Source organism: Mustelus asterias, chromosome 4 (assembly GCF_964213995.1).
Source record: "Mustelus asterias chromosome 4, sMusAst1.hap1.1, whole genome shotgun sequence".
NCBI lineage: Eukaryota > Metazoa > Chordata > Chondrichthyes > Carcharhiniformes > Triakidae > Mustelus > Mustelus asterias.
In genome coordinates, this window is record NC_135804.1 from 111,663,532 (window position 1) to 111,685,571 (window position 22,040).

The following is a 22,040-nucleotide window of genomic DNA, read 5'->3' on the forward strand; positions in this document are numbered from 1 at the left end:
ATTAAGGTCCTAGTTTGATTACAGCAGCGGACCCTCACCCTCCAGTGGGCTGGCACTTTTCGCTATTCTTGCCCTGGCTGCAGGTTACTTACGCCTGGTGTTGCACCATATGTAGATGGAAATTTCTTCTCATCTCAGTCCTAAAAGGTTTACCCCATATCCTCAGACTGTGACCCCTAGTTCCGAACATCCCCACCATCAGGAACATTCTTCTTGCATCTACCCTTCTAGTCCTGTTAGAATTTTATATGTTTTGTATGAGATTCCCCCCTCATTCTTCTGGGTGGAATTCTCCCAAAAAAATTCGAAGTGTTGAATTCATGGAAAAAACTGGAGTAATTCACACTGTTATCATATAAATCATAGAAACCCTACAGTACAGAAAGAGGCCATTCGGCCCATCGAGTATGTACCAACCACAATCCCACCCAAGCCCTACCCCCACATCACTACATATTTACCCACTAATCCTTCTAACCTACGCATCTCAGGACACTAAGGGCAATTTTTTTTTAAGCAATCAATTTGGCCAATCAACCGAACCCGCATATCTTTGGACTGTGGGAGGAAACCGGAGCACCTGGAGGAAACCCACGCAGACACGAGGAGAATGTGCAAACTCCACACAGACAGTGACTCAAGCCGGGAATCGAACCCAGGTCCCTGGAGCTGTGAAGCAGCAGTACTAACCACTGTGCTACCGTGCCGCCCCTTTTCAATGGGATTTCACACTAGAATCTCCCACACTCTGTGCAATGCAGAGGCCACCAGTATGAATATCATTAGATTTCAGGGGGCTGGGGCTTATTCCCGCATGGGAGGCTGAAACCTGCGGGCCTCTGCGCATGCGCTCCAAACCGTCAACCACCCATTTGCTGGCCAACTCGTTCACTGGCCAGCCCAGGACCCCCACAGTGCTGCCCCCCCCAACCCCCTCGTGGCCCGATCGTGGCCCCCTGACCATTCCTGGGCCAGCCTCGACCCCCCCCCCCCCCCATCCCGGACCACCCTGATCTCCAGCTCCACCCCAAAGTGCCAATACCCCCCCTACCCTACCCCAGCCCACCCCGATTGCTGGCCTCCCTCCCACCCTCATCGATCACAATGCAGAGTGACAGCAGAACCTCCCCCATCCCTAGGTCCTGCCCCCAATAGGCTCTACCCCTAATAGGCCCCACCCTAGGCCACGCCCCCCGATGGGCAGTGCCAAGATGCCCCCTGGGCATGGGCACTTTGCCCCTTGGACAGTACCGGGGACACAGGCGCCCATGCCTAGGGAGCAGCCCCCTCCCATGGCCCGACCCCCTGAGGGGCCCAACTGCCCCCCCCATTCACTCCAGCAGGGTTGGGCCGCTAGTTCCCCGAGAGTGAGAAGCTACTGTAATCTCCGCTGGTGGGGTGGCGAGGCTAGTAGTTCCAGAGAATTTAGTCCCGGGTCCGCTAATAGCACGTAAATGAAATGTAAAATGTCATTTAAATGCTAGCCCCGCCGAATTCCAGTGCGGAGCAGACCGTGCCAGAAATCTGGCACTGGAAGATGCTAGCGGGGCGCAAACGCTCGCAGGAATCCCTCGAATCGACCCCCACACGATTCTCCCGGTCCACTGTGCTGAAAAATTAGGAGAATCACCCCCACTGCCTCTAATCTACCCTCTGAGAAGTGTACAGTATCAGCCTCTGACCTAGTGGCTACAAGCATGAAAGCAAATGCTGGTGACTTCATCAACACTTGCTGCTTAATATTCTGACACTGTTCAGTTAGCTTAGACCTCTTGGGTATCTGAAATGGAAAAGGCACAAAAGTAAAGATCGGATACAAAGCGAGAGAGGAAAATCTGCAGTTTATAAATGAGAAGAATGTGTGATGTGGAGAGACTGGATGTGGGGAGAAGGATATGGTATAAGGATACTATCATCTTGGTGGTTTCAGACCTGCTGCTGGGCATGATCCGAGCAATGGATGTCCAATAATGGCCAGCACTGTCTCATGGATAGGGGTTGGGGAATGTAGTTTAAGGGTCTGGTATATATAGGGTTGCAAAAGCCACACAAGCTTTCGGAGCCCCAAGCTCCTTCTTCAGGTGAGTGGGAATTCTGTTCACAAACAGGGCATATAAAGACACAGACTCAATTTACAGAATAATGGTTGGAATGCGAATACTTACAGCTAATCAAGTCTTTAAGATACAAACAATGTGAGTGGAGAGAGCATCAAGACAGGCTAAAAAGATGTGTATTGTCTCCAGACAGGATAGCCAGTGAAACTCTGCAGGTCCAGGCAGGCTGTGGGGATTACAAATAGTGTGACATGAACCCAATATCCCGGTTGAGGCCATCCTCGTGTGTGCGGAACTTGGCTATCAGTTTCTGCTCAGCGACTCTGCACCGTCGTGTGTCGTGAAGGCCGCCTTGGAGAACACTTACCCGAATATCAGAGGCCGAATGCCCGTGTTCTTACTGTGTTTACCCCAGTCCAACGCCAGCATCTCCACATCATATATAGGGTTAACATGGGACTGAGAATGGGGTTACTCACACAGTGATGTAAGCAAACACATGACCTGCACCTAGGAGTCAAGTCTGTACTGGACAGAGCTACATTCACAAGCTAGAAGGAAACAGCACATAGCTTGAACCCTTCACTATGTATGCGTATGTACATAGTTCTTGTAGTTAATAAATACATACAGTCAACCTACATTAAGACTTACAGAATGGTATCAAACATCCTATAATATGGTGGTAACCCTTGGAAAAACTCAGGATCTCAGAGATGTTGGAGCAGATATTCAAAGCTGGAAAATTGTAGAAGCAGCATTCTGACCTGAATGAAAACATCTAATGTGAAGATGGAGATTGCCTGAGAGAAACTCCATAGCAGAATTGGAAGCAGAGGGCAGAAGAAAACAAATTCTGCTGTGCAACTGAGGACTCCAGCGATTGCATGGAAGTGCTGTTTGAACACCCATTGGTTGCAGAGTCAAAGGACCTGGCAGAGGTGAGGTAAAAAATTAAGTTCTTGGCCAGTTTAAAAATATTTCAGTCTTTTAAAAGTTTCCTGCTATATAGGAATAAATACTACTGCCAGCCGGATTCCCGAGGCAATGCTTAAACACACCATTGCTTAAACTTTCTTCAAGGCTCAGCACGAGTGCCTTTGCAGCGGCCTGCCGGGACTGCAGGCATAGGTGAACTTCTGGCATTCAAACAAACGCTACCTTATATTTCAACAACGTCCTAAAGCAAGACCTACACTTTAAAATGTGTTAACCATGGATCAGAAATCCACTCTTCAGATTAATTTGGGCTTATCCAAGGCCCAGATTAATCACATAATTGGGGACTTTGGAGAAAAACGTTTAAATATAGGATTACTTCAGGTCTAGATAAAAAGACAGAAGCTCAACAAAGTAACAACACACTGCTTTATTCGGCAGGCCTGATAGCACAACATTATTGCTAGACAAGGAATTAACAAATCATCCTCTAAACTTGAAGTACAAAAATAACTAATATCATTGACTTTATTTTAGCCTACAATGTAACAAAATCCTCCAAAGGGCTTCAGGGTCATCTAGACTCGAAACATTAGCTGTATTCTATTTACATAGATACTGTCAGACCTGCTGAGACTTTCTAGCATTTTCTGTTTTTGTTTCAGATTCTAGCATCCACAGTAATTTGCTTTTACACCACTCTATGGGCCTGGAGGAATCCAACTTCTGAACACAGGCATGATTCTGGAACCACTAAGTTATGACAGCGAACAAATCTTCGAGCTGCTGTACATCATCTGTAATCGGATTTTTCACTCTTGAGCAGAGATCCATGTGCAGCCTTTAAAGTCCTCAAAAGGACAGAAGATATCAAAACAACCACTGTCATAAATTATACAGAACTGCAACTTCCTGAGAGCTCAAGCAAGAAAGAGTATCCTAACTGGAACTTCAGCTCTGAACTGTCTTCTCTCTTTGCAGAGCAGGTTTGTTCATTTTCTTTACTGGTGCCAGAAATCTCTCATTGGTCAGACCAGCCAACCATTCAGGTGGTTACCATGAAGCCTCCAAAGGAGAATAGACAAGAGAGGAACCAAAAACCAGATCAACCTTTGACAAATGTTAGTGACGTCAACTCTGTGACCACAGAGCAAACGCTGCAACTCCCAGCCAGCATGACAGTGGCACAGATGATGCTGAACCATGCAGACATCCATTGCCGACAGTCCACCACATAGCCAAACACAAAGGTGAGCTGACTGAAAAACCACATCCCCATAACAGGAAAAACCATCTTCCATCAGACGATATCGCAACGACCCAAACCATGAAAGAAGCAAAGAAAAAAATGACATGGAGATGAGCACAACATGAGATGGAACAACTACCTATCACCACAACTGCTGAATCAACAAAGAGAGGTTCAATACAATGGAATGGAATGGAATGGAATAAGGGGATGAGAAGATATCCAGATGCCAGGACAACCTCCAAATCAACAGAGTTTACCACTCCTCCAACAGTACTGCAAATGAGATATGGAAGAACTATAAGGCCTCCAGACTGTCTGAAACTATGAACTCAGAGAATTGAAGGGGGGAACTGGGATTGTAATAACAATGATGAACTGGAATAACTTGAAATACATTGGATTAAGACTTGGAGGAGGTGTAGTATAAAGGTCTAGCATTTAGAGTTTAAATGGGAGTAAATATGGTACCACCCAAACAGTAATGGAAGAGAACACATGATCCACACCTCGGGGCCAGTCTAGTGTTGGACAGAGCCAGTGTGCACAAGCAAGCATGGAGACAGCTTGAACCTTTTATTATTATATATGTACACAGTTCTTGTAGTTAATAAATATATAGGGTGGAATTCTATGCCCCCTCCCGCCAGCGGGATTTTCTGTTCCCGCCAAAGTCGATGGAGCTTTGAACAACTCACTGCATTTAAGGCCCCATTCCTGCTACAAAGGGGTTGCAAGTCCCGCCCACCGAGTCAATCTATTTAAGACTACAAATACTTCATTAAGTCCTACTGAATGGTATCCAATACCCTACAACAGGGAATGCATGCCTGTCCCCCACTGATTAGCTCCTGTTGTCTCTGGTTGCATGCCACTTTGGTCTTACAAAAGAGGGAAGATAGGTCAGTGAATGTCATGCAATATATTTGTCGAATGACAATTAGTGAAAGCTGTATGATTTGCAGCAGTGCCAAGTATGTAAGGGTGAAGTGAAACATTTGAATGCGAGTTCAGCCCTGATTGATATAAATAGTAGTAGGTAAGTGATGAGGGTGTAGTGAATAGAACACCTAGACTGAGGCTGGTGATGTATTTGGTGGCATATGACTTATCAAGACATATTCACTGACCTTAACTACTTGTAAAGAGTTCTTTGAGCATCTGTGGCCTTACATCCAGGTTGTCAAGGCTGGACTCCTGGCACTGACCTGCACAGCACAACAAAACCTCCTTAAACCCTTGTGATACCAGGACATCTCTCTCCATTCCCATGCTCAAATTTAATGTAGTGTTTAAATATGAGAAAGTAAATCAGCTACTAAGCTTACATATCTAGGCATGGCTGACTTCATCACAAGAAGAAAGAGATTGCCCATAGTAATCTTGACAAATCTGTTAATGGGTAGAATGACAGATGATTAGTGGGAGATGTGCAAAATGAGTTAGTATGATACAGAAACTGATAGAGCAATTACCCCTTACGCCTCTATCTGCAAAAAAAGTCATGGATGTCCAAAGAGGCAAGAGACAAAATAAAACCAAAAGAAAAAGCATACAAGAAATTTTAAATGGAAAAGATGCAAGGAACAGCAAAGAGTGACAAAACATATAGTAAAGACTACAGAAAGGAAGAATGAAATGAAACTTGCAAGAGAAGGCAAAACCAACCGATGGCAAACCAATGTTTTTGATAATTATCGGAGGAAAACTAATTATATGTCGAGGAGGCGATGGCCTCGTGGTATTATCGCTCGACTATTAATCCAGCAACCCAGATAATGTTCTGATGACCTGGGTTCGAATCCTGCCAAGGCAGACTGTGGAATTTGAATTCAATAAAAAATATCTGGAATTAAGAGTCTACTGATGACCATGAAACCATTGTCGATTGCTGTAAAAACCCACCTGGTTCACTAATGTCCCTTAGGGAAGGAAATCTGCCGTCCTTACCTGGTCTGGCCTACATGTGACTCCAGAGCCACAGCAATGTGGTTGACTCTCAACTGCCCTCTGAAATGGCCTAGCGAGCCACTCAGTTGTAAAAATCACTACAAGGTCTCAACAAAGAAATGAAACCGAACGGCCACCTGGCATCGACCCAGGCACCGGAAAAGACAACGGCAAAACAAACAGCCCTGTTGACGCTGTAAAGTCCTCCTCACTAACATCTGCGGGTTAGTGCCAAAATTGGGAGAGCTGTCTCACAGACTAGTCAAGCAACAGCCTGACAGTCATTCTCACGGAATCATACCTTACAGATAACACCCCAGATACCACCATTACTATCCCTGGATATGTCCTGTCCCACCGGCAGGACAGACCCACCAGAGGTGGCGGCACAGTGGTATACAGTCGGGAGGGAGTTGCCCTGGGAGTCCTTAACTTCGACTCCGGACCCCATGAAGTCTCATGGCTTCAGGTTAAACATGGGCAAGGAAACCTCTTACTGGTTACCACGTACCGTCCTCTTTCGGCTGATGAATCAGTATTCCTCCATGTTGAGCAACACTTGGAGGAAGCACGGAGGGTGGCATGGGCACAAAATGTACTCTGGGTGGGGGATTTCAATATCCACCAGCAAGAATGGCTCGGCAGCAGTACTACTGATCGAGTTGGTCGGGTCCTAAAGGATATGACTGCTACATTGGGTCTGCAGCAGTTGGTGAAGGAACCAACAAGAGGAAAAAGCATACTTGACCTCATCCTTACCAATCTGCCAGCTGCAGATGCATCTGTCCATGGTAGTATCGGTAGGAGTGACCACTGCAAAGTCCTTGTGGAGACGAAGTCTCGCCTTCACATTGAGAACAACCTCCATCGTGTTGTGTGGCACTATTACCATGCTAAATATGACAGCATTTGAACCGATTTGGCAACTCCAGACTGGGCATCGATGAGGCGCTGTGGGCCATCAACAGCAGCAGAATTGTACTCCAGCACAATCTGCAACCTCATGGCTCAGCATATCTCCCACTCAACCATTACCATCAAGCCAGGGGATTAACCCTGGTTCAATGGAGAGTGCAGGAGGGCATGCCAGGAGCAGCACCAGGCATACCTAAAAGTGAGGTGTCAACCTGATGAAGCCTCCAAACAGGATTACTTGCATGCCAAATGGCGAAAACAGCAAGTGATAGACAAAGCTAAGCGAGCCCACAACCAATGGATCAGATCTAAGCTCTGCAGTCCTTCCACATCCAGTTGAGAATGGTGGTGGACAATTAAACAACTCACTGGAGGAGATGGCTCCACAAATATACCCATCCTCAATGATGGAGGAGCCCAGCAGTTCAGTGCAAAAGATAAGGCTGAAGTATTCATAGCAATCTTCAGCCAGAAGTGCTGAGTGGATGATCCATCTCGGCGTCCTCCAGTGGTCCCCAGCATCTCAGATACCAGTCTCCAGCCAATTCGATTCACTCCACATGATAACAAGAAATGGTTGGAGGCACTGGATACTGCAAAGGCAATGGGCCCTGATAACATTCCGGCAATAGTACTTAAGACTTGTGCTCCAGATCTTGCCGCTCCCCTAGCCAAGCTCTTCCAGTACAGTTACAACACTGGCATCTACCCAACAATGTGGAAAATTGCCCAGGTATGTCCTGTACACAAAAAGGACAAATCCAACTCGGCCAATTACCACCCAATCAGTCTACTCTCGATCATCAGTAAAGTGATGGAAGGGGTCATCAACAGTGCTATCAAGCAGCACCTGCTCAGCAATAACCTGCTCAGTGACGCCCAGTTTGGGTTTCGTCAGGGTCACTCAGTTCCTGACCTCATTACAGCCTTGGTTCAAACAGGGACAAAAGAGCTGAATTCCAGAGGCGAGGCGAGAGTGACAGCCCTTGATATCAAGGCCGCATTTGACCAAGTGTAGCATCAAGGAGCCCTAGCAAAACTGGAATCAATGGGTATCAGGGAACAAACTCTCTGCTGGTTGGAGTCATACCTGGTACATAGGAAGATGGTTGTGGTTGTGGAGGGTCAATCATCTCAGCTCCAGGACATTTCTGCAGGAGTCCCTCAGGGTAGTGTCCTAGGCCCAATGATCTTCAGCTGCTTCATCAATGACCTTCTCTCCATCATAAGGGCAGAAGTGGGGATGTTCGCTAATGATTGCACAATGTTTAGCACCATTCGCAACTCCTCAAATACTGAAGCAGATCATGTTCAAATGCAAAAAGATCTGGACAATATCCAGGCTTGGGCTGACAAGTGGCAAGTAACATTTGCGCCACCCAAATGCCAGGCAATGACCATCCCCAATAAGAGACAGTCTAACCACTGCCCCTTGACATTCAATGGTGTAACCATCACTGAATCCCCCACTGTCAACATCCTTGGGGTTACCATTGACCAGAAACTCAACTGGACTCACCACATAAACACAGGGCTACAAGAGTAGGTCAGAGGCTAGGTATACTGCGGCGAGTAACTCACCTCCTGACTCCCAAAGCCTATCCACCACCTACAAGGCACAAGTCAGGAGTGTGATAGAATACTCCCCACTTGCCTGGATGGGTGCAGCTCCAACAACACTCAAGAAGCTTGACACCATCCAGGACAAAACAGCCAACTTGATTGGCACCACATCGACAAACATTCCATCCCTCCACCATCGTCGCTCGGGAGCAGCAGTGTGTACTATCCACAAGATGCACTGCAGCAATTCACCAAAGATCCTTAGACAGCACCTTCCAAACCCATGACCACTTCCATCTAGAAGGACGAAGGCAGCAGATAAATGGGAACACCACCACCTGCAAGTTCCCCTCAAGCCACTCATCATCCTGACTTGGAAATATATTGCCGTTCCTTCGCAGTCACTGGATCAAAATCCTGGAATTCCCTCCCTAACGGCATTGAGAGTCAACCCACAGCACATGGACTTCAGCGATTCAAGAAGGCAGCTCACCACCACCTTCTCAAGGGCAACTAGGGATGGTCAATAAATGCTGACCAGCCAGCGACGCCCATGTCCCACAAATGAATAAAAAAAGAGGAGCAATTTATAATGGTCAGAGTGTCAATGAAAATAAGGTAAAGGCAAATTGCTGAAGAATTACTTTGTGTTGGTATTTAGAGTATAGTCAGCAAGCTGGAAATCCCAGGGAAACTAGTACCGAATCAGGGACAGCAACTTGTCAAAATTAATGTAAGCAAAATAACTTTGAACAATGGCAATTAAGAGTGAAAAATCACCAAAACACGCTGCTTTCCATCTTCCAACGTTCTGTTGATTCACGAAATGTTCTTTTACATTGGAAAATTGTGCATGTTACTCTGCTATTTAAGAACGATAAAAAAGGAAAACCTGGGAATTATAAACCAGGTAATCTAAAATCTAATATGGAAGTAAAATACTGCAGATGCTGGAATCTGAAACAAAAACAGAAAGTGCTGACCACATACTCAGTGGGTCAGACAGCATCTGTGGAGAGAGGAAGAGAAGTAATATTTCAAGTAATATTTCATCTAACCTCAGGCAGAGCAAAAAAGGTGACAAGTATGAGAAGGGAGGTGGTCAATGCAGGACTGAGGGTGTTGTTCCGTATTACTGCGCGCATTTAGGTACAAGGTAAATGAGCTTGTTGCGCACGTTGAAATTGGCCGGTACAATGTTGTGGGCATCACAGAGACGTGGCTGCAAAGGGATCAGGGCTGGGATCTAAATATCCAAGGATGTGTCTCCTATCGGAAGGACAGGCAGATGGGCAAAGGGGACAGGGTTGCATTGTTAGTAAGGAATGAAGTTAAATCGATAGCAAGAAGTGATATGGGATCAGACGGCATAGAATCTCTGGGAAGAGTTGAGGAATCACAAAGGTAAAAAGATACTGATGGGAGTTATGTACAGGCCCCCTAAAAGTAGTCAGGATGTGGGGCAGAAAATAAATCAGGAGATAGAAAAGGCATATAAAAAAGGCAATATTACAATAATCATGGGGGACTTCAATATGCAGGTGGACTGGGAAAATCAGGTAGGTAGTGGATCCCAAGAAAAGGAAGTTGTGGAATGTCTAAGAGATGGTTTTTTGGAGCAGCTTGTGACAGAGCTTACCAGGGAACAGGCAATTCTGCATTTGGTGATGTGTAATGAGACAGACTTGATTAGGGAACTTAAGGTGAAGGAACCCTTAGGGAGCAGTGACCACAATATGATAAAATTTACCCTGCAGTTTGAGGGGGAAAAGCTGGAATCAGAAGTAATGGTATTACAATTAAATAAAGGTAGCTACAAAGACATAAGGGAGGAGCTGGCCTGAGTTGATTGGAAAGGGAGCCTAGCAGGGAAGACAGTGGAACAGCAATGGCGAGCGATTTTGAGAGTTATTCGGGAGGCACAACAGAAATTCATCCCAAGGAAGAGAAAACATGCTAAGGGGAGGACGAGGCATCCATGGCTGATGAGGGAAGTCAAGTTCAACATAAAAGCAAAAGAAAAAGCATACAAAGTGGCAAGGATTAGTGGGAAGCCAGAGGATTGGGAAGCCTTTAAAGGCAAGCAGAGGACAACTAAAGAAAGCAATAAGGGGGGAGAAGATGAAACAGGAGTGCAAGCTAGTTGGTAATATAAAAGATAGGAAGAGTTTTTTTCAATATATAAAAGGTAAGAGAGTGGCAAAAATAGCCATTGGACCGCTGGAAAATGAGGCTGGAGAATAATAATAGAAAACAAAGCAATGGCAGAGGAACTGAATAGTTACTTTGCATCAGTCTTCACGGTGGAAGACACCAGTGGGATGCCAGAGCTCCAGGAGATTCAGGGGGCGCAGTGAGTGTAGCAGCCATCACTAAGGAGAAGGTTCTGGGGAAACTAAAAGGTCTGACGGTGGATAAATCACTTGAACCGGATGGACTACACCCCAGGGCTCTAAAAGAGATAGCTGAAGAAATTGTGGAGACATTGGTGATGATCTTTCAGGAATCACTGGAGGCAGGGAAGGTACCAGAGGAGCAGAAAGTAGCTAATGTAACACCGCTGTTTAAGAAGGGAGGGAGGCAGCAGATGGGAAATTATAGGCCGGTTAGCATGACTTCGGTCATTGGCAAGATTTGAGAGTCCATTATTAAAGATGAGATCGCAGAGTACTTGGAAGTGCATGATAAAGTAGGACTGAGTCAGCATGGCTTTCTCAAGAGGAGGTCACGTCTGACAAACCTGTTAAAGTTATTTGAGGAGGTAACGAGGAAGTTAGATAAAAAGGAGAACCAGTGGACGTAATTTATTTAGATTTCCAGAAGGCCTTTGACAAGGTGCCGGATAGGAGACTGTTAGATAAGTTAAGTGCCCATGGTGTTAAGGGTAAGATCCTGGCATGGATAGAGGATTGGCTGACTGGCAGAAGGCAGAGAGTGGGAATAAAGGGGTCTTTTTCAGGGTGGCAGCCGGTGACTAGCGGTGACTCAGGGGTCAGTGGTGGGACCATAACTTTTCACAATATACATTAACAATTTGGAGGAAGGAACTGAAGGCACTGTTGCTAAGTTTGCAAATTATACAAAGATATGTAGAGGAACAGGTAGTATTGAGGAAGCAGGGGGGCTGCAGAAGGACTTGGACAGGTTAGGAGAATGGGCAAAGAAGTGGCAGATCAAATACAATGTGGAAAAGTGTGAGGTTATGCACTTTGGAAGGAGGAATGGAGGCAAAGACTATTTTCTAAATGGGAAAATGCTTAAGAAATCAGAAACACAAAGGGACTTGGAAGTCATTGTTCAAGATTCTCTGAAGGTAAACATGCAGGTTCAGTCGGCAGTTAGGACGGCAAATGCAATGTTAGCGTTCATGTCGAGAGGGCTAGAATACAAGAGCAGGGATGTATTTCTGAGGCTATATAAGGCTCTCGTCAGACCCCATTTGGAGTACTGTGACCAGTTTTGGGCCCCATATCTAAGGAAGGATGCGCTGGCCTTGGAAAGGGTTCAGTGGAGGCTCCCTGGAATGAAGAGCTTGTCATGTGAGGAACGGTTGAGGACTCTGGGTCTGTACTCGGAGTTTAGAAGTTTGAGGGGGGATCTTATTGAAACTTACAGGATACTGAGAGGCCTGGATAGAGTGGACGTGGAGAGGATGTTTCCACTAATAGGGAAAACTAGAACCAGAGGGCACAACCTCAGGCTAAAGGGACGATCCTTTAAAACAGAGATGAGGAATTTCTTCAGCCAGAGAGTGGTGAATCTGTGGAACTCTTTGCCGCAGAAGGCTGTAGAGGCCAGGTCATTGAGAGTCTTTAAGAGAGATAGATAGGTTCTTGATTAATAAGGGTGTCAGGGGTTATGGAGAAAAGACAGGAGAATGGGGAAGAGAAAAATATCAGCCATGATTGAATGGTGGAGCAGACTTGATGGGCCGAGTGGCCTAATTCTGCTCCTATGTCTTACGGTCTTAAGTTGAAGATCTTCCTACAGAATTTGGAAAAGTTTTAAACAAGTAAAAGGGATGAGGGTGGGAAAAATAACAAAGGAGGGTATGTGATAGAGTGGAAGGCAGGAAAGAGTTGGAGGTGCAAGGTCTAACAAAATTGTAATTAGTATGGCTAGTAGTGTCCCACAAGGATCGACATTGGGGTCTCAACTATTTATCAAATTTATTAATGATTTAGATGATGACATAGAAATCCGGTGATCCAAATTTGTCGATTATAAAGATAGGTTGCATTGCAAGCAGTGTAGTTGGAAGCATAAAATTACGAACACATTGATAGCTTGAGTGAATGGGAAAAGAACTGTGGCAAATAGATTTTAATGTAGTTAAATGTGAGGTCATTCATCTTGGATCTCAACAGGTAGACAAAGTACTTTCTAAATGGTGAATGTGAAAATAGTTATGGTCCAAGAGACTTAGTGGTCCATAGTCATAGATCGATCAAATGTCATGAATGGGTACAGAAAATAATCAAAAAGGTTGAATAGAATGCTTGCATTCACATCGCAAAGACTAGAATACAAAGGGGTTGAAGTCATGCTACAGCTATACAAAGCTCTGATTAGACCATAACTGGAATACTGTGAGTAGTTCCGAGCATCACACATTAGGAAGGATTAACTGTGGATTCACTTGACCCGTTACAAAGGCAGACTAAAACTGTAGTTGTTGGACTAAGAGATGTATGCTTGTAATGTATAACCCTGAATAAGTATAAAGATTGGCCCCAGTTCCATGCTTCACCAACTGATTTTCTAGATTAGAACACTAAAGGACAAATTACGAGAAAATGTAACAACTGGGATTGTATCCCCTGGAATTCAGAAAGCTAATGGGTAATTTGATTAAAGTTCTCAAGATATTAAGAGGAATGCAGGATATTCAAAAACTATTTCTGCTGGTTGGGGTGTCAAAGACTCAAGGGCATAGTCTAAAAATTAGAACTAGCCCTTTCAGGAATTAGGAATTCGACATGCAAAGGGTGGTAGAGGTTTGTAACTCTCTCCACAAATGGTTATTGATACTAGTTCAATTGTGAATATTAAATCAAATAGTGATAAGATATATGTAAATGTATTGAAGGATATTTGGCAAAAGCAGGTGGATGTAGTTAGTTTGCAGATCAGCCGTTGATAGACTGCTCTCTCCTTAATTGTGCCAAATCTCACTCGTTCCCAGATAATATTTAATTCAACCCTGAATCTTGGACCTCCTCCAGCCAAAAAGTATCTTCCCTTCATGGGGTGCAGGAGAACTTTAGATGGTACTAGCCACTTACAATATTGGGTGGCCAATGCTTCTAGCCAATGAACAACACAGTCAGTGTTGCCTGGTTGCGGAAATCATGGAACAGAGCAGGCAGCACAAAATTGGCATGCTGCCTGCATTGCAATCTATTGTGCTTTACAATCCTGCACCTTTTAGATGCAGATTAGTGTGTCCCATGGTTTAAAGATTTTATGATTCTGTAGTCTATTCTCTAACTGTGATACTCGTAATGCAACTCATGCGCTTTTGTTGATACTCTGTAATATCCCTGTTGTCCATGGGATGAAATTCGTGTGAATTTGAGTGATAAAGATTGCTTGGAAATAAAAGTCCAATGGCCCCAAAATTTGGCTTCATAGTACTGCTGGTGGCAGCAGAAGTCTGAAACATTGAAATTGTAAGCTGGAACACTTCTGGTGCATCCATACAGTGCACCCCGATTGTAAAGTGCTCGGGCAAGCAGTGTGGTGTGTGTGTGTGTGTCACACAATTTACCATTTTGAACAGCACAGGTCAAGTTAACACCCTCTCTTTATCAATCGCAGCTGCACAAGAGATCCCCTCCACCCACTAAGCTCTATTTAAAGAGATCATCATTCAGCCTCCAGGTGAGATGCTTTTGACCTTTTGCTGTTTTAAAGTTAGTGGAAGCACTGCCTTGAGTGTTATTGGTGGAGTTGACAGAAGTTTTAAGATTAATCAAGGTCAGGTGATGCAGCAAGTGTGTCAGGAAAAGATCTGCATTCAATGAGGGGGGCTGTAGTTGTGGTACAGCATGATTTGTAGATGGAGCATAATCAGCAGAAGTGGCTAGCTCTGGACAGAAGGAAGAGAAGGCTAGTACCATCTAAAGTTCTCCTGCACCCCATGAAGGGAAGATACTTTTTGGCTGGAGGAGGTCCAAGATTCAGGATTGAATTAAATATTATCTGGGAACGAGTGAGATTTGGCACAATTAAGGAGAGAGCAGTCTATCAACGGCTGATCTGCAAACTAACTACATCCACCTGCCTTTGCCAAATATCCTTCAATACATTTACATATATCTTATCACTATTTGATTTAACATTCACAATTGAACTAGTATCAATAACCATTTGTGGAGAGAGTTACAAACCTCTTCCACCCTTTGCATGTCGAATTCCTAATTCCTGAAAGGGCTTGTTCTAATTTTTAGACTATGCCCTTGAGTCTTTGACACCCCAACCAGCAAAAATAGTTTTTGAATATCCTGCATTCCTCTTAATATCTTGAGAACTTTAATCAAATTACCCATTAGCTTTCTGAATTCCAGGGGATACAATCCCAGTTGTTACATTTTCTCGTAATTTGTCCTTTAGTGTTCTAATCTAGAAAATCAGTTGGTGAAGCATGGAACTGGGGCCAATCTTTATACTTAATGAAAGGACCTGCCCAACAACAGTCTTCGGAGAAAACTCCACCCGGTATAATAACCAAGTATTTAATTTTGTTCAGGTGGTGTGCATTAACTGGGGATTCACTTGTGCACCTGTACATACGAGCAAAGTGAAACTGTGGTTGTTGGGTTTGGAGATGCAAGTTTGTCATGTTCACCTCTGTAAATAAAAGCTCAAAGATTCGGTTCCAGTTTCATCCTTCGGCTTTCTGGAGTAGCATATACCTCAACCAGGTGCAGTGTCTGAGGCATCTACATTTCTCTAAGGAGGTGGTCACTGACCAACGTCATCACCTGCAGAAGCACAGCAGGGCAAAGATAGCATTGCTGGTAGCTCTCAAGATTTATACCAATAGAACCTTCCAGCCGTCAACATTTTCAAAATTTCAAGTTCACAGACCAATTCCTTCTCAGGTAGGTGACAGAGACCCTGTACAAATGGAGTTGGGATTTCATTGTATTTTCTTTAGCAGAGAGAAAGAGGAGTGGGCACATGGCTTTGTGAGGCTAGCAGGATTTCCAATGGTGCAGGGTTCCTTCGACTACGCTGTGGGTCCCACAAATGCAAGGGTTACCACTCTGTAAATTTGCCCAGAGGGTCTTGTTGGTGAATGCCTGCTATCCTGGCAGCAGTCATGATGCATTCATCCTGAACTAGTCAGCTACTAGCCCTGAGACAGCACAAAGAACCAGAGGCTAGCTGCTGGGTGACAAGGAACACCCATTCTACACCTGGCTCATGGCTCCTCTCCATGCCCGAGTATTAAAGTCTACAATGAAAGCTATGTGCCAACATGAACAGAAATTCATAGAAACCCTACAATGCAGAAACAGGCCCATCGAGTCTGCACCAACCACAATCCCACCCAGGCTCTACCCCCATATCCCGACACATTTACCCGCTAATCCCTCTAACCTACACATCTCAGGACACTAAGAGGCAATTTTAGCATGGCCAATCAACCTAACGTGCACATCTTTGGACTGTGGGAGGAAACCGGAGCACCCGGAGGAAACCCATGCAGACACAAGGAGAATGTGCAAACTCCACACAGACAGTGACCCTAGCCGGGAATCGAACCCAGGTCCCTGGAGCTGTGAAGCAGCAGTGCTAACCACTGTGCTACCGTGCCGCCCCAGCATGGAGCAAATTATCAATGTCCCAAAACAATGCTCCTTGGACCACTTATTGGGAGCCCTTCAATTGAATGCTAGAACATGTCTCCAAGTTCATGGTTGTCAGGTGCATCCTTCCCAGTCATGAGGAACTCATGAGGGTGCAGCCCTTGGAAGGTACCTCGCGGGGGAGTAGGAAGTAGTGAGAACGCATCTAGGACTCCGTCACTCCAGACAGGGTATCTGTAAGCGGATACTCAAATTCTGGTACCCGAAGATCTCATCCCCACAACACTATTACTCCAGAATCCCCCATCTTTCAGCTTATCTGCCATGGCTCATCACAGCATTCTATTAGGGAAAATATGGAAATAAAAGCCATCAAAAAAAAAAATACCCTTAACAACTTAATCCAACAATACTTTTAGTAATACACACAAACCTGTACCCTCCACCCTTATACAATCCCTGAGTACCTACCTTGAAAGTGTCTTTGCCTGGCTTCAACAACACCAGGTTAAAGTCCAACAGCTTTATTTGGTAGCAAATGTCATTAGCTTTCGGAGCGCTGCTCCTTCGTCAGATGGCGTGGATATCTGCTCTCAAACAGGGCATACAGAGACACAAAATCAAGTTACAGAATACGCTACGCTACGACAATGGTTGAATGAACATATGCAGACGCTACGACAACGGATGAATGAACACCGCTCGACAATCACCAGGCAAGACTGTTCTCTTCCTGTGGGGGAGCACTTCAGCGGTCACGGGCATTCAGCCTCTGATCTTCGGGTAAGCGTTCTCCATGGCAGCCTTCACGACACACGACAGCGCAGAGTTGCTGAGCAGAAACCGATTGCCAAGTTCCGCACACGAGGACGGCCTAAACCGGGATATTGGATTTATGTCACATTATCAGTAACCCCCACAGCTTGCCTCCTGGACTTGCAGAATCTCACTGGCTGTCCTGTCTGGAGACAATACACATCTCTTTAACCTGTGCTTAATGCTCCCTCCACCACATTGTCTGTATCTTTAAGAGCTGGTTGGCTGTAGAGATTCGCATTCTAATCAGTATTCTGTAACTTGATTTTGTGTCTCTGTGCCCTGTTTGAGAGCAGATTTCCACTCCATCTGACGAAGGAGCAGCGCTCCGAAAGCTAATGGCATTTGCTACCAAATAAACCTGTTGGACTTTCACCTGGTGTTGTTAAAACTGTTACTGTGTTTACCCCAATCCAACGCCGGCATCTCCACACTAGTGCTTCAATGCAGTGCTATCCCAGTGGCTGCAGTAATGCAGCCTTGCAGGACGATGCCAAGCAGCTCTGGGCCTTGGAGGTGCAGCTTCAGATTGCACCATGGGTGTCAGCAGTCTGGGCTGGCTGACAGGTAACAGCAAGGGCACTGATGGAGTGGAAGTGGTGGGCACACAAATACTGTTATCCTGAGAGAGGGTAGAACATTTGTGTTCCCTGGAGCCAGTACCAACCAACCTCTCTCAAGGTGGTGCCTCGACAATCCTAGTAATCTGCAGGACCACAGATTGCTGCACTGCTGCAAGAGGCTGCACGTTTCTTTGAGTACAAGTATGTGTAACCACAATGGTTGTAGTCTGTATGATGCCATTGGCTCACACTGGAACAAGTATCTCATGACCTCAGTTTCAAAGCATTGGTGATCTTTGTGTGTGCTGCAATGGAAGTTGAGACAACAGCCACCAGATGGTGAAGATGCAAGTCCTGACATGGATTTGGTTACCGCTTCCATGTTTGAAAGGAAGGGCTCCCAAAACCACCCAAGTAGCTCCCAAGCTCTGCAGTTCCTTTTTCCAGCTGCGATCTTTTTTTGCTGGCTGTTTGACTTCCACAGTTAGAAAGAGAGATTTTAGATATTCTTGCAAAAGATGGCTTTTTTTTCACGTAGAGCTTGGGAGCCCTTCCTTTCAAACATGGAAGTGGTGATCAAATTCAGGTCAGGACTTGTACCTTCACCATCTGGTGGCTGCTGTCTCAGCTTCCATTGTAGCACACACAAAGGTCACCAATACTTTGAAACAGAGGTCATGAGATTTATACTTGTTCCAGTGTGAGCCAATGGCACCATACAGACTACTACCATTGTGGTTACACATACTTGTACTCAAAGGAGCATGCAGCCTCTCGCAGCAGTGCAGCAATCTGTGGTGGATCAAGTGATGGCGCTTCATCAGAGTTGCTCTTGTCGTTCATAGTTCAGCTGCACTAGCTGACTTGGCAGCAAACTTTGGATATCTGAAAGCAAAAATGCAGAAGGTGAGGGTTGGGATGAGGCACAGGAGAGGGGTTAAATTCTCCAGTCATACCATCCACAGCTTCTACCATGCCAGATAGCAGGTTGAAGGTGAATGGAATTTAAGAAAGGGCAAAAGACAGGAAAATTCTATTGTCCTGAATGTTCTCAGCAACATCAGATACAACAATCTCAGTCACATCCCATCAAATGATGCAGAGCACTGTCTCCTCCCAAGGCCTCAGGTGGTACAGGCATGCCTACCCCCATCAGCTCTTTGCTGTTCCCTGTGGTTGGTTATATGTGACCTTGTCCTGCAATTAAGACATAAGAATATCAGTGACTGTGTTCAATACATTTGGGTGATATGCCCTCCATAGCTGAAGGTGTGTGGATGCTGCGAGAGGTTGGTGTGAGAATGGCAGCATTTCCAACTGTGCAAGGGTGAGATGGAGCATCTAAATGATAGATATGAGCCCTGGTTGCTGATGGTTAAGAGATGGGGCTGTGGTACACTGTCAGTTTAGAAGACTGGTGGTAGGGTAGATGGAAGATTTCATTTGAAGGTACATTCACTGACCTCCACCAGAAGTGTGATGCCACAGTATGTTTTCCAGCAATGCAGCCAGGTCTTTGTGGCAGGACCAAACTCAGAATATCAACCCTCCTTGACCACCTGCTCCCATTTCCTTTACAGGGTGCGCACAAAAGGACTCATGGCCCCTGTAGAACCATGGTCTCTCTCCTCTCTTTGACTTCCATCACTAAGGCTTCCAGTGCCACTTCGGAGATCATGGGACTCCTCCCTCTCTTTATTCCGCCACCACAGCCTAGGCAATGAACCAGTAGCTGCTGTGCCTCTGCTTTAAAGTGCAAGTGGTTATATGTGACCTTATGTTGGGGCTGCCCAACATTGAACAAGCACTCAGCCAGTCAGCAGCGTATTTTGTTCCAGGCTGTATAGTATCTTGAAGAGGAGGGAGCAAAACGTTTGAGGGCATTATTTGTTACTTTTGTTGCACACATTGTGGAAAGTTAAAAGGATAATTCATTTATTAAACTGTGAGAAACAATTGTTTAATAAAAAAGGCTTATACAGAGAAAGATGTACTCCAGTGTTATGTATCACAAATACCAATACAAATGTATGATAGGGCACAATATTTAAATATACAATATTGTGGAAAAGAATCTCAGCATATTAACTATGAATGATGTACATGAAGCATGATTAAAATAGCCATAATGCGCTTGCTGGTAGTAAAATATTTCATGTTTTAAAAAATCACTATCCAGCAGATGACAGGAATGCTTTCCATATCCAAATGTTTTCAACTGACATTGCACTCAGTTAACAAAAGGGTTGTTTTCACACTAGATGGTTTGATGGTTATTTTTAGAAATAGTGTAATACCAGCTAAGCTTATGGTGCTTTGAGCTGTCTGCACTGTGTTGCATCTGCTATAATTCTCCTGATACACTTGCCCATACTAATCAGACTTTAGTGAAGCATTGGAGGAAATTTTAAAAATATTCACCATTTGCTTATTTGTTCAGGGATTTTAAATTTACTAATTCTCTCAAATCCTGAGGAGATATAGAACACATGATGTTTACACACATGGTCTTCCCCGCTGATTATTACTTTGGCTGTATAACACAGATTGTGTTTTAACAACACAACCAAGTTTGATATTTGCTTCAAACTTCACCATACAAGGAATGGCATAATCTGAAATGCTTGATATAATGCAGTACATTTTTAACATAGACATTGTGGGCTGGATTTTGGCAGAGGAGGCGAGAGATCGGGAGTCGAATTCATTTCTAGTGTGTGAACCCACCCCTGACGTGAACTGGGAACTGAATGGCATTTTTGTCCAGGTAGAAGCCTGATTGGTGAGGGGATGGGTCCACTGGCCAATTACTGGCCGGGGCCAGGAATGCTAGTGAGACATCAGGGAAGCGGGCCACATATTGGCCCAACATGGCAGCCATCACTACCATCTGGGAATGATTTTTAAAAAACAGAAAGAATCTGCATCTTCAAATTGGCCAGAGATGCAACCCAAGATAGGGGACCGAAACATCAGTGTTTAGAAATGTTACTGCTATGCAATAGATTTTTGCGAAAACTTCACAAAACAGCATGCTAGCACAGTGGTTAGCACTGCTGCTTCACAGCTCCAAGGACCTGGGTTCGATTCCCGGCTTGGGTCACTGTCTGTGTGGAGTTTGCACATTCTCCTAGTGTCTGCGTGGGTTTCCTCCGGGTGCTCTGGTTTCCTCCCACAGTCCAAAGATGTGCGGGTCAGGTTGATTGGCCATGCTAAAAAAATTGCCCTTAGTGTCCTGAGATGTGTAGGTTAGAGGGATTAGTGGGTAAAATATGTAAGGATATGGGGGTAGGGCCTGGGTGGGATTGTGGTCGGTGCAGACTCGATGGGCCGAAGGGCCTCCTTCTGTACTGTAGGTTTTCTATGATTAAAATCACATGAAGCCTTTTCAATGCTGCTCACAGGCTAGAAGTCTTGAGTTTTACACAATTCCCAACAAGTGGCCGCCCCGGGGAAAATCATAGGGTATTAGAAGACGAGAGCTCAATGAGTGCCTCAACTACATAAAAACACTCAATGATGTGGGCTACTTCACTTCCTGCCCTCACGCAAGTCAGCAGTGTCGGGACAGAGGCAGCGAACCAACACGGAGGCAGCGAACCAACACGGAGGCAGCGAACCAACACGGAGGCAGCGAACCAACACGGAGGCCATTGGCAACATCTTATTTTCATTATCCATCTCCATGCCAGCCCAACATACACAAAAATCCCGCCTGATATAGGTGGATGTTCTTCATCTGGAATATTCAGTGGCGTAACCCTTAACATCACTATTAAAATCATACCACAACATTGAAACAGCACAAATCGGTGTCATATATGACATCCTATGTAATTCTGACTGAGGTAAACTATCCTTTTCATCTTTCTCAAATTGTATGCATCTTTTGACCAAATGACCACAACATCTCCTTGAATACCCCTCCTCTGTTGTCCAGCTGAGTGGGGTCTGGTCTGGCTCTTATCTATCCAGTCATAATTTCCTACAATGTCTTTTCTTCCCACACCCATAGCATTAAATTTAGAACAGCAGTTCCCAAACTATGGGTAGTGACCGTAAATCTGGTCAAAGAGACGGTGGATGGGGTCATGAGCTTCCCCATCTTCCAAGACTGCACTCTGCACCGAGACCTAGGTGGAGCCCGATCATTCCCTTGCCCTGCTCATTC

The 22,040-nt window shown here is 45.1% G+C and overlaps 1 protein-coding gene across 3 annotated transcripts in view; it reads right to left on the bottom strand.

Annotated features, from left to right (window-relative positions):
- The window catches only part of prrg3 (proline rich and Gla domain 3), an 87,439-nt gene that overhangs the window by 24,196 nt on the left and 41,203 nt on the right, over positions 1-22,040 (bottom strand). The window contains exon 1 of one of the 3 annotated variants that reach the window (XM_078210391.1): positions 5,376-5,396. The exons of the other annotated variants lie outside the window; for them this stretch is intronic. The gene's annotated coding sequence lies outside the window, so the exon portion shown is untranslated. Of the gene's footprint in view, positions 1-5,375; positions 5,397-22,040 lie in introns of those variants that run through there. 3 annotated transcript variants of the gene reach the window in all.